Source organism: Cryptotermes secundus, unplaced genomic scaffold (genome assembly GCF_002891405.2).
Source record: "Cryptotermes secundus unplaced genomic scaffold, Csec_1.0 scaffold303, whole genome shotgun sequence".
NCBI lineage: Eukaryota > Metazoa > Arthropoda > Insecta > Blattodea > Kalotermitidae > Cryptotermes > Cryptotermes secundus.
This window is the reverse complement of record NW_019726229.1, coordinates 862,872-884,771: the sequence shown is the minus strand read 5'-3', so window position 1 is coordinate 884,771 and position 21,900 is coordinate 862,872. Positions and strand designations below refer to the sequence as shown.

The window sequence follows — 21,900 nt, the reverse complement described above, 5'->3', positions numbered from 1 at the left end:
CGTTGACGTAGTAACAATTTTACTGGACCGTTAACTAGTAACATTAAAGGGATACACAGACTGATGAGAGGGATTTAAGAGGTACGCCATTGAGATGAGCTCAAGTTCCATGATACTCATACCAAGTTTCATAAAGATTTGTCTAGACATTCAAAAGTTGATGGTGGAAGGGGTATTCAAAGATAAACAGACAGCATGGTGATCTTATAAACCTACTTCTGTTTTTTTCAAAATAAGGGAAGTAGGATAAAGACGGAAGAAGTAAAGAACATAGAACGAGAGGAGGAACGGCAGGCAGGAAGGCACGTTAGAGAAAGAAAGAAAGAAAGAAAGAAAGAAAGAAAGAAAGAAAATACGTATTCCGTACAAGGGCGGACACACTCATTGTTGCATTTATTTCCTCAGCACACTACAACTGCACTCCAATGAATTCACCAAATTCTTCTGGCTTTATAGGCCTTGACAGTGATCTCTTCAAGACATATTAATAATGTGACCTATCTGCTCAAAGCAAGAACTGTGGAGGCAGAGAAACAGCCGTTGCTAGGTAATGCCCGCACGCAACAATAGAGGAGGTTTCACGATACAGGGCATGACGCGTACCGCCGTTGTTATGGAGAGACTGGGTAAGCACGTTTCCGCGGAGACGAATTCACACAACAATAAAAGAGCTGTGTCTTCTGTGCGGTCCATTCCGGAGGGTTATAAAAAGAGCAAGGAAGGTTAGGATGAAATGAGCGTAGACGCACAACACAGTTCACTGTTCATTCACGTAATATTGGCAGAATCAGAGTCCCAAAACTGGAAGCTATAATACGTTCCGCTAATAACATGTGTACTTAGGAACGATATCAGATTATGCAAGTCACTTTCTTTAAAGATTTATACCCCTTCAGTTCAATTTGAAGCTTTAATATAGAAATGTAGTTACATCATGCAGCAAACGTCTGCTCTGTCCAAGAGGTGACGCTAAGTGATCTACAGCTTCGAGAGTTATACTTCGGGAGGCAACACTACAAACAAAACGCACGCTTTTTCTGAAAATACATAATACTCTCAACTGATAAATTACATTCAAATTGGGAAAGCACATCATATTTTCCCTGATACAAATTTGGTTAGCTGGCACTTACAACGTTTGCTTTAACACTTGTAAAACATTCAGCTTGGGGGCATGTCGCTTCGAATTTTGAGTTAGAAAATTTATGGTTCCACAAACTTGTCAAGGAGCCGACAACCTATCTCCTTGACATCTCAGAATTTCCTCTGAAAGAGCTAAGCGCAAGACAAAGCAGTATTACATTATGAAAATCACAATCATGGCTTCATTAATGGTCGAATATATGTAAATAACTATACAGAAATTATAAACTAATAACAATTGAAATAATTATAAATAAGTATCCTGTAATTACTTCAATAAAAATAATAAATTATTGAAAGCGGCCCAAAAGAAAACGGCGAACCCCCTGAGAATCTCGTGCGAAACCGACCCCTCTAGTTCTCTTGTACGCTCTCTCATTTCCGATAAAACCTAACGCAGGCAAAGCTGCTTGTCGCCCACTTACTGCAGGTAGTCTTACCTCTTCTGAATCCTACATGTCATCCTAATAAATAAATCGAAGTTGAATGGAAGTGTAGCAGGTCGAATGTTTTCAACATAAGTGTCATTTCCCAAATTGACGTCTGATGCTGTTAACATATCTAACAGTTCCCGAAAAGTTCCTTTTGTACTAAGAAACTAACAGGTCTTATGTACCTCGGGAACGAAATGATTGAATGTTGTGCCCCTAGAGTTCCAGACATCAACTTGCAATAAAATCCTTTGTCATATATAATGACTCGTAGCTTCCATGGAACCGGTCAATTAGCTGCATGAATGGCTGGCCATCCTTTCCAAATTCATCATACAATGACACACGGAGGAAGACTGAGGAAGCACTCGAGCCCACGGTCATAGGACCGGTTCGCCAACGTCAACCTGTCAGACCAGACTGCGCACGGTCAGCTGTAATTACTTTAATAATGGCACACTGCAGTGCTTAAGATTAGAATTGATCTACTTGGCACAGGTGAAACGTGTGTATCTGACTTGAAGCCGATTAGTGTCCAAACCGAAGCATCTGCTATCCCGACAGGTGATCTCTGGCTCTCTTCACTGATTACAAGAAATACTGCCTTAAATAGGATACGAACATTTCCCCATGATTTAAAATTAGCTATAGATAATAATCCCTCTCACTCGAATCGACGCCAGAATAATCCTTGCATATGATTAAACTTCAGCAAATAATCTAAAAGTCGTAAATTTTGTGAAAAGTGACAAGGTTGGTGTCTGTTTTATCCCTAATCACATCCATTTTTATTTATTGTTGGATATTAGATTGGTCATAATGTGAGTACGGGCTTTTATGAAAACTTTCTTACGAACTTTCGATAAAATACATTGCAATTAACCGATACTGGAAACATCAGCTGTTACAATAACAAGATACGCTATCACTGAACAAAAATGATTGTCAGATAGACTGACGTCATGTCAGGCAAACATTGAATGAATTTCTTGTGATTAAATTAGAACAACTGTACTTTAAAAAGCCGAACTTTTACACTTCAAAATGGCTGATTTGTTTCGTATGTCGGAACACTAATTGTGAGCATTATTCATCTGTTTACAATAATAATTAAAAACTACTACTTGCCGGTAATAAAAATCAATTCGAACTTCCTTTGCATTTTACACTTCGACCGAAAATTTGAAGTGAAATATCAACATTTTTGTCAGTAATACTCAATTATTTGAGTTGTAAAAGCTCATGGCGACACAGCGGCTCGCGTTTGAAGGCAGCGAGGAAGCACACAGCAAAGGAAGACATTGTATATGCCGCAGGAACGGTAGGTCAGTGCAACGCGAGAGAGCAGGGATGCACAGACAAGAGATTATAATCCTGCAAGTAGGCTTTTACGTTGTAAGAGATGGTGTCTGTAGAGTACGATATCATAGAAAGAGCTCCACTTGCGAAACATACGAGTTTTTCCTTTACAAACATTTTCGAATATCTGTCAGCTCCTTTGAACATTGTTAGTTGGATTTACATAATGGTACCACTGTAGACGCAAGTCACTGTGAATCTTCTGTCGGCTGTTTTACTTGACTGTCAGTAGCCAGAGATCGCCTCTGTGGTGTAGTGGTCAAGAGTCCGTGGCTACAGATCCAGAAGTCCCGGGTTCGATTCCCGGCGCTACCAGATTTTCTGAGAAGTAACGGATCTGGAACGGGGTTCCCTCAGTCTCGTGAGGATAATTGAGGAGCTACTTGAATGGAGACGTAGCGGCTCCGGTCTAGAAAACCGAAATTAACGACCGTGGGGATCCCTTGCGCTGACTATTACCCTCTGGCTTGTTTCCCGTCAGAAAGAATCTGGAACTATGTAGACAGTCGGTAGGACCCCTATGACAGGGGATCAGCCTTGTTGCTAGGCCGCTACCTACACAGTACAATACAAATATAGAAGAAATGTGGACAGGTACCCATGCCTCCGGTGAGTGGGATTCGAATCGACGATCCCAGTGTCTCAGCGGGCGAAAACTTTTCATGTCTTAGACCGCACAGCCACTGTGTTAGGCTTTCTATGTACCTACAGTGTAAAGTTCTTCGTGTTTCCTTCTGTTCTATGTCTAATGCGCCTAGTTACTGGGAGGCCACATCTGCACGGTTGCCAGTAAGTGCAAACACTCAGGTTGTTCGTTTTATGGAAGTAACTCTGAACTGTGTTAATTTTGCTGTTGCCTGCATGAGTTTTAATCCAAGTACTTTCTTGTCTCATTCTTTCCCCAATAAGAAAGCCACTGGTAGGATAATGAGGAAGAGTACAGTTATACTCACTAAGCAACTAAGATACATGTGAGTGTAATACAGCCCCTTAATTCCAGTGTAAAGGACCGCAGTATGGTCATAAATTTTGTTGCTTAACTTCCACGTGTAAACTTCTGGAGCACTTGATTTCTTCCACCGAGACAAAAGGCAACGTTCATGAAATTTTGTGGAACAATTCTGGAATGGTATTTTTTCCTTGGCACTACAGCCCCAGTGGGCCTAGGCCTAGGCCATGAACTCCGTTCACTTCGGTTTTTCTAGATCTTACACAGACGGTAGGACTCCTTGGGCGGGTGATCAGCTCGTCGCAAGGCCTCTACCTGTACACAAACACAGAAAAACGCACACAAACATGCATGCCCTGAGTGGGATTCGAACCCACGATCCCGGCTTCCGAGCGAGCGAAGACAGTGCATGCCTTAGACCCCTCGGCTACCGTGACCGGCCTGGAATGGTATAGCTTGCATAATAACACGAGCACCGGTCACAGTGGCCGCGCGGTCTAAGGCATGAACTGTCTTCGCCCGCTCGAACACTGGGATCATGGGTTCGAATCTCATTTGGGGCATGGATGTGTGTGCGTTTATTCTGTGTTTGTGTTTTGTGCAGGTAGCGGCCTTACGACTGGCTGATCTCCCGTCCAAGGAGCCCTACCGGCTGTGTAAAAAGATTAAGAAACTGAAAAAGAGGCCAAGGCCCAACAAAAGACCGTAGAGCCATAGACAGATAGATTACGATATGAGTTAGAAAACGAAGTAGATAAGTTTGATACCAACTTTTCGGACGACCAACTACTTCCATTTTCAAGGTAAAGTTCACTCTAAAGATAGCAGGTTAAACTAAGGGCATGAATAATTGAAATAAGAAAAAAAAAATCTTAACCAGTCACACTGGACGGAACTATTTAACTTTTTCATAAAATTAAACTGAACGTTCGTAACAACACTGCACAGTGTCAAGTGTCACGTCATCTCTTCAATATCAGCACCGCAAAAACCTCCAGTTTATTTGAAGGGAAACCTTTGTGAAGATGCTTTAGCTAGGAATGCTGTATCAATATATCGTTCCTTTTAGAGCCCAAAGTTTCCGGAACTGATGGAAAGAAGAGGTGTGGAAACGGCGATGCACTTCAGCTGTACAGCACGCCCATGAGTCGTAGCTATGTCAACATGTTTGAACTGACTGACATTACATGGCGAGCGATCTAACAGAAGGTCATTCTTGATTTGTCGTATGTTTAGTCACGACATTAGAACGTCTAAGGCTTAGCTCTTTTATTTCTTACGGCAAACACGGAGCTGGATGATGTGATGATTTATGCATTTGCACTCTCCATTCCAAGATGGAAGGAAGATACTGTAATTTAACAGTTGAGTACATATTTTCATATCAACTGCGATTGTGACTATTTGTTTTTATGCCGTGTCTTTTGTGTAAGTCATGGCAAACGTAATTACGTTGAGATGATGTTTACGCTTGATGTGGAAGGAACATAACGCAATTTAACTTCACGCACATTTTCTGCGCCATAAAGAGTTTCGAAACTCAGCGGAAGTGAAAGCAAACTTGAAGGAAACGTACGAATTGTGGGGTTTACTCTGCAGATAAAGTGTACCTAGTCTACACAAGCAGACTGGAGTCAGTACCTCTCCAGGTTTAAAAATATTTCTTGTTTGAAACCATTGAAATTTTTATGAGCTCGCCAGTATTTACAGCCATACGAAGGGCGTCCCCTGCCCCTGCCCCCGGCCCCATGGCGGATGGAGAAGACTTCTACAGTTAAGGATGGTTGCCAGCCCAGGTACAGAGTGTCTAACCGATTTACAGTAGTTACGTTACCCGCTGTTTTATAAGTAATTACTGAATCAGTCGAGGTGTACTTATAAAGAATAACGTTATAAGATGAAATCCTCCTGGAGAAGCTGATAGTCGCTCTGCTGGTGAAGAAATTCGCCGCCTGATAAATATACGGTTTTTGCAAAAGCCTGCCACTGGATGCTGTTCGGAAGCAGATTAACCTAGTTCACAACCCGACTTCGTATATTGGGTTTGAGGTTTCATACATATTGTCAGATGTAAACGTGATGGTTGTACCAGTATATTCTATGAGTATGAAAAATTAAGTTGTGCTTTTCCCATTTTTTTCCTGTAGAGTCTAAACATTTGTTTAAGTGTTCCAAAATGTACGGAACACAAATTTTTCAGAAACACAGGTGTAGGTGAGCCGATCACAGTGGCCGCGCGGTCTAAGGCGTGAACCGTCTTCACCTGCTCGCACATTGGGATCGTGGGTTCTAATACCACTCGAGACATGGGTGTCTGTGTGCGTGTATTCTGTGTTTGTGTTGTTCTGTGAGTAGGTAACGGCCTTGCGATGGGGCTTATCCCCCGTCCAAGGAGTCCTACCGACTATGTATACATTAAGGAACTTAAAAAATTGCCAAGGTCCACAAAGGCTGTAGCGCCATGAATAGACTGGTGTAGATGAAGACATTAGGCCATACAAATTGTGGAATTATAAGCCTACAGCTCGAAGAAAAAGGGGAACTCTGTAAATCCGACTTGAGCCCTTACAGGAATTAAGATGCGTAATCAGTAGAAGAGCCGGTCACGGTAGCCAAGCGGTCTAAGGCATGTACTGTCTTTGCTCGCTTGGAAACCGGGATCGTGGGTTCGATTCCCACTCAGAGCATGGATGTTTGTGTGCGTTTTTCTGTGGTTGTATACAGGTAGAGGCCTTGCGACAAGTTGATCACCCGCCCAAGGAGTCCTACCGAATGTGTTAGGTCTAGAAAAACCGAAGTGAAGGGAGAAGTTCCTGGAGGTAGGCCTAGGCACACTGGGGCTGTAGTGCCAAAGAAAAAAAAATCAGTAGAAGAAGGAAGAATATGTAAAATAAATCTCTTTCACGCTCCAAATGAGAAATATCCGTTAAAGTATTATATACAGTTCGTCATTCCCAGTTTACTTGTTCATACATGTAAACTTTTAATTGACTCTTTCTTAAATGGGTCATTGATTTCATTTTTGGCCCACGAATGGGGTGGGGATTCCTGCACTACAGCTGTAACTATTAAGCCAACAAAGGTTCATCTCTCAGAATAGAGTTATGGAGGTGAGCTAGATTGTAAGGGAGTAGAGGCTATTGCTGAGAGCTTCACACCACTTTTATGCTAGGAGGCTAAGGGATTCATCATGTCCGTTTCGAAGAAATATCTCATAATGTACGGGAGAATGAGAGAGAGAGAAAGAACAAAGAAACACCCGAACCCTTAGGTGGTACCACAAAAACTTTTACACCATTGTAAAATTATTCCACAAAGTACAAATATTTATGTTTATAACTTTAAATGATGGTAAATGAAAAATATATTTGACGTGCACTCCTTGCGTTCCTCTGAATAAAGCTCGAGATACATGCATACGTTGATATACAGGATAGTTGTTTCCTGACAGTCACCGTATGACACGAGACCGCTTAAGTCATAACAGTCATTCTCTCTGTAGCCCCCCAGATATGTCTCCACCTTGTCGTGGTGATGGGGCTTGCGCTACTCTGTGACCTGGAGAGCTATGCCGGCGGTAGTTTAACTACCAGTAGGGTCACCCATGCCGGAAAGGTTAAAGGGTAGAGTCCTGACCTGGTTCTCCAGGTTGGGGGTTGGGCATGAGGCTGACAGCCTCATCCTATAAAAAGAATTTTGTACAGAAACCTAACAACCAGCCTCGGGTCATCATGCGTTGGTCCATTCCTGTGGCAACACGCATTGGTCGTAAAGACTGGTTGTAGAGGAGGCCAAGGCTCAGACAGGGCTGTATCGCCGAGTGGTAGGTACGTAGGTAGGTAGGTAGGTAGGTAGGTAGGTAGGTAGGTACGTATTCTTTCTGTAGAATTAATAATATAAACTTAGAGAATGTTCCTAAGTTCGTGTTGTTTATCTGGGAATATAAATGCGTTGACGGTTATCGTTGTCTTGTCTGTTTTGTGTATGATATAACATTGCAGTGACTTGCGTAAGGCATTCAGACTTATGCGCCTACATGTAGCACTGAATGAGCACTGCGCTCTAATGCTGATAGGGGCAAGTCTCGTCGTGAGAGATCAAGAGATCGGAACAGCGAAGCCAAGGGGAGCTCTTTCTAAGCAACAGATCACTAAGTACTTCGTCATCTTGCGAAGGAATATGCACACACTGAAGACGCATAAATCTGAGTATTATTGTTCACTGGGGACATTCGGTAGCGTAGCCAGAAGGTCGCGGGTTTCATTCCCAATGAGGTCATCGGATTTCTTCAATTGACCTAATCCTTCCAGCCGTACTATGGCCATGGCGTCGACTCAGCCTCTAACAGAAATGAGTACCAGGAATCTTCCTGAGCGTAAAGGGCGGCCGGCGCGTAAGGCTGACAACCTCAGCGCCAACTTTGAGCCGATTGTCTAGAGAATGTGGGAGCCTCGACGTCTCACAACCCTATGGGTCTCCACGACCTGTTACAGGGATAGCTTTGCCATTTTTTTTTATAATTGTGTTCACTAAAATGGAATCATTTGCTGCAAGATTAAGATAATTAGTAGGTTTCTTAAAATGGTGGTCGTTTATTTTAAGTATACATTAATAAATTGCATGTTCTCTAAAACAGTAAATGGTTTCCTAAGAGTCTGTTTGGCTGAAGTGACTTTAATACATCTATTTCAACTATAAAGTTAATAAATAGTTTGATGAAGAATCCCGACCTGTAATGGCTGGCAGGATATTGCTGTCACATCAAACTTCCCGACAGAACTTATCACCAGCTGCCCATCCCCCTCACGCACTAGAACGTGTCGTGGGAACATTCATCGTAAGAAGATCCATGTCCTGAAACAGACGCTGATTTTTTTGTTTCTCTGTATCGTATTTGATGTCCTGTTTTGTAATTGCCTTCATCCGCGATGTTGTGATTTAGATAAGTTTGGATATCCATTAGGTGCAGACGCGCTGATTACGTTGGCCGAAAGCAAGTTGTTTTTTCAGGAACGTGACACTGAGTTATTAAACGGAGCCAAAGCTTACAATTACGTGGCAAAAACGTAACGAAATATCATCCCATCATCTTATCCTGACAGTGCTTCCTCGTTGTGGCTGGTAAGGATGCAGTGTGGGTGACTCTACACTTTTCATGAGTAGATCTTATAAACGCCAAGATCTTCCTTGCAGACTTTGGCCGTTATTCATTATCAAGTTAAAGCTATCCCTGTAACAGGCCGTGGAGGCCCATAGGGTTGCGAGACGTCGAGGCTCCCACATTTTCTCTAGACAGTCGATTCACAGATGGCGGTGAGGTTGTCAGCCTTTCGTGCCGGCCGCCATTTACCCCCAAGAATATTCCTGGTACTCATTTCTGTTAGAGGCTGAGTCGACCCCAGGGCCACAGTGCTGCTGGAAGGATTATGTAAATTGAAAAATCCAATAATCTCATAGGGAATCGAACCGACAATCTTCCGGCTTGTAGCATTGTCCTCGACCAACTACGCTACGCGCGTGCCCCCTCTTATTCATTATAACAGATATTTTTATATTATAACAAATTTATTATTATGAAACTCTGGACATAGAGGTAAAGATGTAATTGTCCTTGTGCTTACGTCATGAGGACTATGCGAGAGTGGAGTTATAGCGCCTGTTTTCACTAGGTGGGGGTGGGTGATAAGCTTTGGCACGGGGAAAGAGCCCCCGGCACCCATTGATAGGAGGCTCGATGGCGGGCCCCAAAAGAAGAAAAAATGCGTTTTCCCTGCTTGTTGTACCAACTGAGCTACCCCACTTCCTTACCCTGTAATTAAAATGTAGGTTTTGAGGTTCTCGCAGTAGTGGGTTTTAAGAGTTATGTCTTCTGGGAAATAACACTTGACTTGCTCTTAGCCCTAAAGTTTGAGGCGATATATTACTCCGAAAAGTCTGTTGACTCTCAACGGCCTTATAACCCATAATATACGTATAACTCTTCTGTAAATAGAAGCCCACTACTTCCCCATCCGCAGTAGCTTACTAAAACTTTCCATTCTGCCCACAGACCATATTTAAGTGTTCCATATGCTTCTCACAGTGAACAGCGGTTTTTCCCTTGAACAGCATTAACCGGTTTGTCTTTGTAGCGGAGACGTAACGTGTTTCCTGTCAAAGTCGAAGTCACATTGCGACTGGCGGTCAGTCAGTCAGTAAGTTTTGGTGTAGAGCCTCATCTGGGGCTCATGACCAGATATTAATTATTACCTTTTGACAGTTACGTTCTTGTTTTTGTGGGGCGCCCTCTCTGGCGAGATGACGGGTCTGTCTTTTGCATATGCTGTTGGTCCTCGTCAGCGCGGTCTTACTCGGGTCCGAATCCTTTGGGACTCGCGACCACATTTTACTGTCTCAGATATGAGTCTTCTCTTTTCGTCGCCTCCTACGACTCGCAAGGTCACCGTGGAAGTATTCGACCCCGCCTCCACACGGGGGGTGTTTCCTGTGAGGTACGAACGGAATCTTTATATATTATAGTCTGAAAAGAGTTGAAATGTATTCAGTCTCACTTCCGTCGCCCATTGCGCTACTTTACCTCTGTTCCCAGCGTCGTGTAACATTCTTCCTCCTGCAATATGCACTTAGTGCAGTCCTCGTTCTAGTTGTGGGGGCCACGCATGTTACAGAGATTGCTTTGCCTGACCACTGAAGGTTACTCGATGCAGTGTTTATTTCAATGTCTGGGGTCAGAAGGATGTTTCGCTTTATTGTTTTTATATTTCACGAAGTTCTCGCTTCCTGTGCTTGCTTAGCGACAGGTCATCATATCACGACCCCACTGACATGCGCACTATCGTTTTGTAATAATCCCCACAAACTCTGCGGTAAGCATATCACAGCTTAGTTCTTTCACGCCCTATGTATATGTATATGGAAAGACATCAGTGTTTTAATATCAGTCTGTCGTGTACAATCGCGGCAGAAGTTTTTCGCGTTATTATCCATAACATACGCGAAATAACATGTGTTTCACCGGATCTGACACGCTTATTACAGAAATAACAAAAAGCTTAACATGAGTAATGACAAGATCCTGTACCTCCATTTTGTAGTAAAGGATGGAGACACACTGTAGACACAGACACACGCACACATCTGTAGTGTATCTTATTTCCACAAGATGAGACTACATTACACTGAATACTAACTCCTTAGGGCTGAGTCTTTCTTGAGAAGCCTCCAGTCGCTCGGCTTCTTAAGAATTTCCCAACATTTTACGGAACCTGATAGTCTATTACCGTGTTCACAAGAACCCTCCATTCGTCCCTATACTCAGCTAAATTATTCCATTCCACACCATCCGTCCTATTTTTCTAAGATCAATTTTAATATTATCCACTCACGTACGTCTAGATCTTCCTATTGGTCTCTTTCTTTCTAGGTTTCCCATCGAAATGCTATATTCATTTCTCTTTCCCCCATTCGTGCTACATGCCCTACCGGCTCATCCTCATTGACTTGATCATTCTGATTATATTTGGTGAAGAGTACAAATTGCGAAGGTCTTTATTATGCAGTTTTCTGCATCCTTCTATCAGTTCATCCCTCTTCGGTCCAAATATTCTCCTTACCATCCTGCTCTCAAATATCCCCAGTCTCTGTTCTTCCCGTAACGTCAGAGATCAGGTTTCACACCCATACAAAACTACAGATAAAATTGTTTTGTTTGTTTTAATTTTTACGTTATACAAACATACAAAATAACTGTAATAACTCCAGATGTATAATGGACATGTCTTAAATAATAATAATAATAATTCAATTCGTGTTTATTTATGTGCAAACCTAACAGCACAGTGGCCAATTACAAAGTTAGCACGAGTACATAGAAATACACAAAAATTAAAGAGCAAAATATAAAATATGACAGTCTATACAATATCAATAAATTAGTAACAATTCCAAGANATAATAATAATAATAATAATAATAATAATGATGTCTTAAATTGTGAAATTCAATGGTCACTTGTGTCTTAGGTTTAACATTGCACACTATATTCAGGTTATGTATAGGACAAGCATCCACAGACTCTTGCAAGGGAACGATATCGTATTGTCTTGTTATTGGCCGAGGGCTGATGAAGTGCCTTTGAATGCGGATGACGCCAATAAATGTTAGTTGCAATCAAATTTGGCGTATAAATGTACTCGGTTGGATCATCATGTGATTACGAACTGCGCATGTCAGTTGCCTGCCCTTGATCCTCGTGTGCGCCTACTTCCGCTCTATGCACACTCTGTAGAGACTACAGTCAGTCTTACCTCTTGAACTTAGCATATTCACTTAGGGCCAAGGCTCACGTATGAATGACATAACCTGCCACTGGCTTCCCTTCCGACATTCACCAGTCAAAATGCCCGTTTGATGTTCAATAAGCATTTGCATGTGGCGGCGACCACAAGCACTTGGTTAACCTCTCAAGCTTACGTGAGCGACGGATGAGGCATGTTACGTAGTCAGTACATGCCAGCGGTGCTGTGCTTAGGGGAGTCGGGGTAGCGCAGTCGGTAGGGCGACTGGCTACGGACTGGATGACCGACGGGTCGTAGTTCGAGTCGCGGTAGGGTCAGGAACTTTTTCTTCTCCAAATCGTCCAGACCGGCTCTGGGGTCTATCCCGCCCCCTATCCAATGGGTACAGGGGGTAAAGCGGCCGGGGCGTGAAGCTAACCTCTCACCTCCATCTACTGACGAAGTCAAGAAAACGTGGATCTATACATCCACTCCCACATACGTCTTCAAGGCGTAGTACTTACTCAGTGCGTTGTACGCACGCAGCCACAAAAGGACACGTCACAAGACACAATATACACAAAATATAGGAAGAACGACTCCCATAGCGGAAGAATGATATAATACGCGAGTTTGAAATACGAGGTATAAGATGATAAATCTTAACAATTTTATTATAGTACATGACGAATATACATTTTAAATCATTTTATAAACGACACATGATGGCGAGCAGTGTAATAGTTTAACGTAAATAACACCCCTGAGGATGGCACAGTGATGCCGAAACATGTAGTGAAGTGACAAGTGAGACTGTGTGCACTAGAAGACGGTCAATACATACAGATCATATATTACTTACTGTTTAGTCGGTGCCTCACCTTACAAAGTACTGTCCGCTCTGTAGGGAATGTAAACAACGACTGATTTGGTGATGTAAGATAAAAGTCAANGGGGGGGGGGAGAGGTAGAGATAAGGTGTATGCGGAAGTGGTGGAAGGGGGGAAGGGGGTGTAACTGAATATTATGTTTTGTATGTATCAATTATTACATCATATATAGGGTTAAACATTTCGATAAAATTATCATTCTGTGGCAAATTTAGTTTGCTGATTTCGTAAATGTGAAATCTTTCATATGTATACAAGGTTCGGCCTTTCTTGCCAATATATAGAACTTCTAATGTTTTGTCTATCGTACTATATTCATGTGTGGTGTCCAATAGAGGTTGAGCAAATTTGGAGCTTTGTCCGTACCGGACGTACCTTTAAAGTCAGATTGAAAGAACACAAACTGGATAGTCAGAACATTGTCCCACCCCACTAGCAATAAAAAAAAATCTTCCTTCTATACTGCAACAATATCAATACGGATTTAGGTGGCACTAATCAATATTTAATTCACTAAAATATTCGTTAAAATATTTAAAATGTCATAAAACTATGTATGTATTCTGTGTTTATGCGCACCATGTTTCCGTCACATAGGGCCATCTTCAGGCAACACAACAGACATACTATAACATCAAACCAAAGGAAAACAACTCCGTGGCCTATAGTCCGCAAGCGAACTATACCGATCGAGCGACCGCCGCTTGTCGGCGAAGTTAGTTCCAACTTTTGTGGATAGATGGTGTCGCGTGGTCAGCGCAACGGATCCCCACTGCCATTAATTTCGGTTTTCTAGACCGCAACCGCTATTTCCTTCAAATAGCTCCTCAGTTATCCTCACGAGGCTGAGTGGACCCCGTTCCAGATCCTCTACTTCTTAGAAAATCTGGTAGCGCCGGGAATCGAGCCCGGACCTCTGGATCTGTAGCCAGGAACTCTGACCACTATACCACAGAGGCGGTCCATCCTAGAACATCAAAATTAATAACAACAACAACAACAACAACAACAGCAACTTACTTTAAGAATGCTATTGACAAAGTCCATAGTGCAGGGGATTCCTTGAAAATGTGTTGTCTTGAAGACGACCCTGTGTGGCCGAAACATGTAGCGCATTAACACAGAATATGTATGTAGTTTTATGACATTTTAATGAACATTTTACTGAATGAAATGTTGATTAGTGTCCTCTACACCTCTGTTGATAATGTTGCATTTTAGACGGAATATTATAAGTGGTTCGTATGTAGGCCTGTTCGAAACGAAAGTGTTACATCAAGTGATGAAGAGATAGTTTATTGAAGAAAGCAGTCTTCTGGGAGAATCTTCGCTTGCAGATTTCTTATATTTTTTCTTCTACCCTGAAGATGGAGGCGATACGTTCCTCCGAAACGTCGGTTAACACCACATATACACGGTGCCAAATCCCAGAAGACTGCTTTCTTCATAGTCACCGCCGTGAAAGCCTCAAATCTTAGATAGTTTATTATTAGAATATAAAGCCATCACATTCCACTCCGTCCTCTTATTAATAAAATAAACTGTGCCACAGAAACTCGCAGGTTCTAGTGTAGCAGAAGTCTTGATGTTTCGTTATGGGAGGAAAATAATAATTGCTTGCGTGAGGACCTGGATGTGCCGTCATGGATGTGATTTTAGGTCCACATCAGAAGCCTGTTTCATGTGCTACAAACAGATATAGCCACATGTCCACTACCGGAACATTACCATCATGCATCAATACTGGTCATTCTCTATTTCCAGTAAAGTTCATTACATACGTATAGAATCAGATAAACTGGACCTTAATGCAAGAAGCAGTTATGGCTTATTTCACGACCTCTGGAAGTGTAAAGCCCGCCCACTGGACAACGGACCAGAGAGACTGTGGGAATAAAGGCTTTCATCTCAGTCCTCAGCCGTCTTGGGTCAACGATTTTGGTTGAATGGTTTCTCTTATTACGTGTCTTTCTTTTTCCTTACATCAAGTCCCTTTTTCGTCAGGTGTGCCCAGCTTCATGGTCAGAGATTTTCGCTATACGTTGCGCAGATTTGAATACCAGCCAGTATGACGTTGCATGTCAATTAATGTTGGGATTCTCTCCGGAAGTACTCGCTTCAGCTGTGTCCTTCTGTTATACCAATACTTTGTGCCGTTTCGTGAGCTGTCTGTGCTCCTGTCTTCAGGTGATTGCTTGTCATATCCTGAGAGATTTCATTCGTTTTCATTATCCATATTAGCACTATTATAGCATGACAGTTGTAGACTTATATTTTAGCCCTCTTTCCGTCGTCACGTGACGCAAATAGTCTTAGGGCGGTCGCACACCAACTGCGTCAAGACAAGAATCAAGACATAGAAAAATGACACAGTCTTGCTTCATTCGTGATTCGTCAGCATGAAGCTGAAGTCAGCATCATGACTCAGACCGGTTTGTGGCGGTTTTCATAATCTCATTTGTTTCAGTGGTGCTCCTTTCTTTGCGTCATGTCGCATACATCGTGTCTTGATTGTTACGTATCTTGACGCATGCCGGTGTGCGGCATACCTTACAGTATCAACGCGTCATGTGTCTTCTAATAACTTTTGAACCAGTTAAACCTAAAATCTGAAAGAGTGAAAGAATTATTATTAAATATAGGATTAACGTAAAGTCACGAGAAGCAATCCCGCGTTTATAATTTCCTACCATCAATGGTGTAAACTTGTTGACCGTTCGAACTTCTGAGGTGAAAGCGATAATGACGCCACTTCATATAGATCCCTGAAACTTTGAGTGATAACATGTCAGAAATTATGCAGTCTTTGTTGGGATAATAACCGACTGACTCCGTCCAGGGAAGTCCTTGTTGAGAAGCCGCCAGTCGCTCAGCTACTCATGAATTTCCCAATATTTTATGGAACCCCAAGGCTCATTGTCGTGTTCACAAGAGCCCTCCAATCGGTCTCCATTTTGAGCCAGATTAATCCAGTCCATATCATTCCTTCCTATTTCTCCAAGAACCACTGTAATATCCTCACACCAAAGTCTAGGTCTTCCTAGTGGTCTCTTTCTTTCTGAACTTCCCACCAAAACCCTATATGCATCCCTCTTTGTTGGAATGTAAAACAACATTGCGACCGCACAAATCTATATTTAGCTTCCGATTTTGTAACTCATGAACCATTAGCATGTCAAATTTTGTTTGAAGATAAATCTCAAACAAACCGGAAAGTTCTCTAGGGACTATTTTTGTATCTGAAAAAAATGGAAACATGGCAAGCTTGAACATCTTTCAGGTTATGTTAGGCAGATTTCACATAATGGAAATCTTCAATAACAGAAAATACGCACCTGGAGGGAAAGTAACTATTATGCAGAATTTGAGGTTCTCACAGCAGTAATTATGATGGTGCTCTGCCGCTGTGTAGTCCGCTGAAAGCTAGCCCACATTTCGGAAGAACATGTCGCCTCCACCTTCATGGTTGAATAATAAGCCAAGCAGAGTCTGTTTCCTGCCTGCTTCATGCTGGCTTCTTGCTTGGATTATTCTTCGGCGACATGTAGGCGACATGTTCTCCCGAAACGTCGCTTGACTTTCATCTGGCTACACTACCCCACATCTCAGAAGGTAGAGCTTTTCAAATTCAATACTAAATTGTATAATCATTAATAGGAGTATGTAGCGTCTCTTATGTTAAGTGTACACGATGAATTGAAAGAAAGTTGGCGCATGCGTTCTGTAATCTTTTGTTAAAGGAAGAAGGGGAATAAGCGGTAGCGTAGTTGATCGAGGCACTGTGCTAAATGCCGAAAAGTCCAGGGTTTGATTCCCAGTGAGGTTATTGGATTTTTCAATTTGCCTAATCCTTTCAATCGCACTATGGCCCTGGGGTCCAGTCTTTAAGAGTAATGAGTACCAGGAATCTTCCTGGGGGTAAAGGGTAGCCGGCGCGTGAAGCTGACAACCTCATCGCCAACTGTGAGTCAATGGTCTCGAAAATGTTGGAGCCTCGACATCTCACAACCCTGTGGGCCTCCACGGCCTGTTACATCTCAAGAAAAGTAACATACTTGTGTTTAAGCCTACCAGTGGAAGTATCCTTGAACATTTGCCAATAACTGCTTACTAGATAAAAGTTAACATACTTATCGATTAAAAGTTAAATTTGTTTATATTCTACACACTGTACAAAACCGATGAATTGTTTTATATCAAATACTGGTATTACACTTAGATGAATGATTGGAATGGAAGCGCTCCATCCAGTACCGATGCCAAGAAAACGTGGATCTATACATCCACTCCCCCCATACGCCTTCATGGAGTAGTGCTTAATTTATTAAGCACAGAGACAACTTTACCTTAGCTCGATCAGTCTCCAGTTCCTAAGGCGCCTAACAAGTGTCTCAAATTTGGTTTATTTCTTGACCAATCAGACTACTGTAGGGTGTGGTCAGCCACAGAGCGCTGCCATCAACAGTTCATCAAAAGTATGAACTGCAAGCAACCATAAAATAAAATTAAAAGAGTAACAACTTGTCATAGGTCTTATATGGGCAGGCAGTATGGAGGGAGGACGGGTTCACAGTATACTAAACGTAATATTTCCAGAAGAAGTCGCTCATATGCTTGATTCATAATTCTTGCGTTACCGAGTAACTTAGCACAGCAAAGTCTTCGGAGATAAAAGATTGAAACTCTACCAGGGATAAGTTATAGTGGTTGGTTATGTGCGTGGTTTTCTTCAGTATTCAAGGAAAGGGTCGGAATAGTAATCAACCTTGTAACAAGGCCCGGCCGTTTTCTCCCATATCCAACGCATGATCCTACCGTACTTCACATAGCGTTACGTAACAGCAGAAAGTAGGTTGAAGCCAACTGGATTTCTCACAGCAAATACGGACGTCACCGGCTTGTTCGTGTGTATAAAAACTGAGAACCATGGACATATAAAAATCATATTATATTCATAACTAACTCCATGGATCTGAGTCCTCGCTCAGGTACTCAAGAATTTCCCAATATTTTACAGAACAAAAAGTTTCATTACCGTGTTCACAAGAGCCATCCACTGGTCCCTATCCCGAAGCTGATGAATCCAGTCCATAACACCCCATCTTATTTCTCTACGATACATTTTAGTATTATCTTCCCACCTACGTGTAGGTCTTCCTAATGGTCTCTTATGTTTTTCCCACCAAAGTTTTGTATTTCTCTTCTGTAACATGCGTTCTATATGCCCTTCTCGTGTCATCCTTCTTGAATTGATAGTTTATATTACTTTTGGTGAAGAGTACAAATTATGAAGCTCCTCATTTTGCAATTTTCTCCACCCTGCTACGAGGGAGAGTCTGTAAATAGGTCACAAATGGAAGTGAAATAGCTTTAACGGACGTAATAGGTTTTCTATGCTTATTACTAGGTAGCAGCACAGACCAGCTTCATGATAGTCTAGGTAGCAGATGGACATGCGCATGTTCAGAGGCGGGTTTCAGTAGTCAAAATTGTATAGTGTAAAATAAAACATATAGAACCAAAATCAAAATTGTACTTCATTTTTTGTTAATTTTGCTTTTACTTTGTCTTTCATTGTCAGAGTATCCATCGCCTTATTAAAGTCATATTTTCATACGAAACTTACTCCTTATTTCTGTTTGATTTATTGTATCCGTATAGAAGAATTTCCCAACTTCAGTTCGGTGTTGAAGATGAGGAAAATTATTAATATTTATAACTTGATATATCTTGAAAAATTAAAGTCGCCGATATTTTAGGATTACCACACACGTTTGCTATGATAATTCTATCTACAAACATCTTCGGTTATATTGGGACGGCTTTAGTGAAGTTTGTAAGATTTGAGGCTTTCACGGCGGTGACTATGAAGAAAGCAGTCTTCTGAGATTTGGCACCGTGTATATGTGGTGTTAACCGACGTTTCGGAGGAACGTATCGCCTCCATCTTCAGGGGAGAAGAAAAAATATATAAGAAATCTGCAAGCAAAGAGACCGTGAGAACCGGTAAAAGCAGCAGCTTATATATTTTTTCTTCTCCCCTGAAGATGTAGGCGATACGTTCCTCCGAAACGTCGGTTAACACCACATATACACGGTGCCAAATCCCAGAAGACTGCTTTCTTCTTTAGTGAAGTTTGTTTACCAAAAGACTAGTTTATTGGAAACCTTAAGAACTTTCAACTGCTCTGTATATATACGTAATTTGATTTCTTCTTGCTTGTCTATTGTTACATTCATCTGCTATTTGAATGTGAGTGCAGCCATCATTCGCACACAAGAAAATAATCTCAATACGTTTCTTTCTAAACCTGAAGATAGTATTATTCAGCGATTTCCTAAAGAGAAACAAAAAATGTGGTGGGATTGTTAGTTCCAGGCCTTCTGACGTCAGTATTTTGGGAGCCTCGACACACCGTATCATTCTTTACCTTTCCCTTACAAGAGTACAGCTTCTTACTGAATTGACCTGTCGAGTAGGTGATTTCGAACAGCAGTAATTCCCAAACTGCGTCCCGCCTTACACACAATAGACCTCCACGACAGAATGGTTTTGCTAAGATTTATTGGTAGTTTTGTCCAGAATGGTACCTATAAAAAGAAAAACTTGTAGACGCCCTTTCACTTCCATTCTAGAAGTAACTCACTTAAAAAATACTTGCCGATAATGGACAAAACTACTAGCGACATGGTTCAGCAGATAAATTTCTCTAATGGCGTTTTTATTAAGAATGTTAACGTAAGTAGTCTGATAATTGTCCGGTAAGATCCATATCCGATTACTTTTTAGATCACGCTGAATTTTTTAAGCCGTGTTGCTTGTTTAAGGATGTAAGAAGAAAGAAATTTCCCATTCTCCAGTTTTTGTAGGTGCTTATGAAAAATGACCGCAATAGCTCAGTCGGTATAGCGACTGGCTACGGACTGGACAACCGAGGCGTCGGAGTTCGAGCCCCGGTGGTGGCAAGAATTTTCACTTCTCCATGTCGTCCAGACCGACTCTGGGGTCCACCCAACCTCCTATCCAATAGGTACCGGGGGCACTTTCCCCGGAGCTAAAGCGGCCGGTGTGTGAAGCTGACCACTCATCTCCAGCTAGTGCCGAGGTCAAGAAAATATGGATCTATACATTCGCTCCCCAACACGCCTTCACGGTGTAGTGCTTAATTAGTTAAGCACAGGGACAACTTTACCTTTTACCATTTTTTTAACCTTGGCACTACAGCCCCAGTAGGCCTAGGACTACCTCCATGAACTTCTCCGTTCACTTCGGTTTTTCTAGATCTTAGACATTCGGTAGGACTCCTTGGGCGGGTGATCAGCTCGTCGCAAGGCCTCTACCTGTACGGGCTGATTCCCCGTCCAGGGAGCCCTACTCCCTGTGTATAGCAGTACTGATAAAGCGGCCAAGGTCCAACAAAGGGCGGTAAAGCCATAGACAAATAGATAGAAAGACAGACAGACAGTTGAGTGTCAATTTTTACTCTCCGCAACCCTATTTAGTATTTCATGAAAGTTTGGAAGATTGCCAAAAGACAGTTTTTTAATTTTATGGGTGATATCATGCACGGTTCGGCAAGAAACTCTTACGCTATCAAAACTCCGTTTACAGTTGCGTAAACCTGAAATGTCGCAACACAGAACACACGGTGAATCGGCCTGCACTGAAATAAGAGTCACAATGTAAAACTGGGTTTGTGGTTCTGACTGTGAAGGTACGTCTTCCCAGAGGACCGCACTCTTCAACGTAAACTCCTCTCTAATCAACGGAAATTCTTAAACATGAAAGCGAAAAGGAGAAACAAAAGAAGTCTTATGTGTGAATAGTTTATTGCATGGCGCTGTGTTATATATAATTTTGTTTCGTACTATATTTTGTAGAATTGTTCTTAAAATGAAGATCCCTGTCACAAAACATTCGTTGATAAAGGTATGAAGAGGGCTTCAGGGGGCCGAGGATCCCACTGATGGGAAAAGGAAAAGAAAGAGAAGGAAAGAAATTAAGGAAGGAACCAAAGAACTGCACTTCTCAGTAACAAAAACTACTTAAGCAGCATGGAACCTTTTATTTACGTTTTGATACATAAGTACATAAATCACATGACGTGTACAGAGGGCGTTATTTATATATAAAAGTAAGTGTGTTAAACAGGAACCTGCCTGGAAGTAGAAACATTTTCCCTGATCCTGAGTTTCGCTTGCGGACTAAAGCCACGGAATTTCTTTGATAAGGACAACCCTTAAACTGAGTTTGACATTTGCTTAAGGAGTGCATAACTGTTGCTGGAAACAAAATTCTCTTTACCATGTTGAGTGAATATTTCTTATATAAACATTCTTTCAGGAACAAACTGTATGAATTGTGATAACTTCACCCTAACAAAATAGCTGAAGAATTTTACAAATAACGAGTTTCTCTGAAGGGAGTAATATGGTCTTGTAGGCTGGAAGTAGAGACGTGTGAGTCGTAGTAAAAGTCATGAAGTATTAATTTATTTCTCTCCTTTACTGACAATCAGACTGTACAATTCATAAGTCAATGTGCTCACTGGTGTACAATTTATTAACTAAGTATTAATTGGCAATCCTGCTCTTTATTTGGGAAGCCCCCATTTTGAATACGTCCCTGCACCATCCCATTATCTGGTTGAAAATTTTCATGATTTTCTTCAGACCCTGCATCCAGTGTATAGGTTCATTAAAAGAGCTGATGTATAGATCCACGTATTCTTGACCTCGGCACTACTTGGAGTTCAGTGACCAGCTTCACGCTTCGGCCGCTTTGAGCACCCTGTGTTCACTAGATAGCAGACTGGGTGGGACCGAGAGCCGGTCTGGACGATATGGAGGAG

The 21,900-nt window shown here is 41.9% G+C and overlaps 1 protein-coding gene across 1 annotated transcript in view; it reads left to right on the top strand.

Annotated features, from left to right (window-relative positions):
- LOC111864032 (serine-rich adhesin for platelets) overlaps positions 1-21,900 on the top strand; it is a 622,801-nt gene that overhangs the window by 293,206 nt on the left and 307,695 nt on the right. The gene's annotated exons all lie outside the window — the stretch shown is intronic.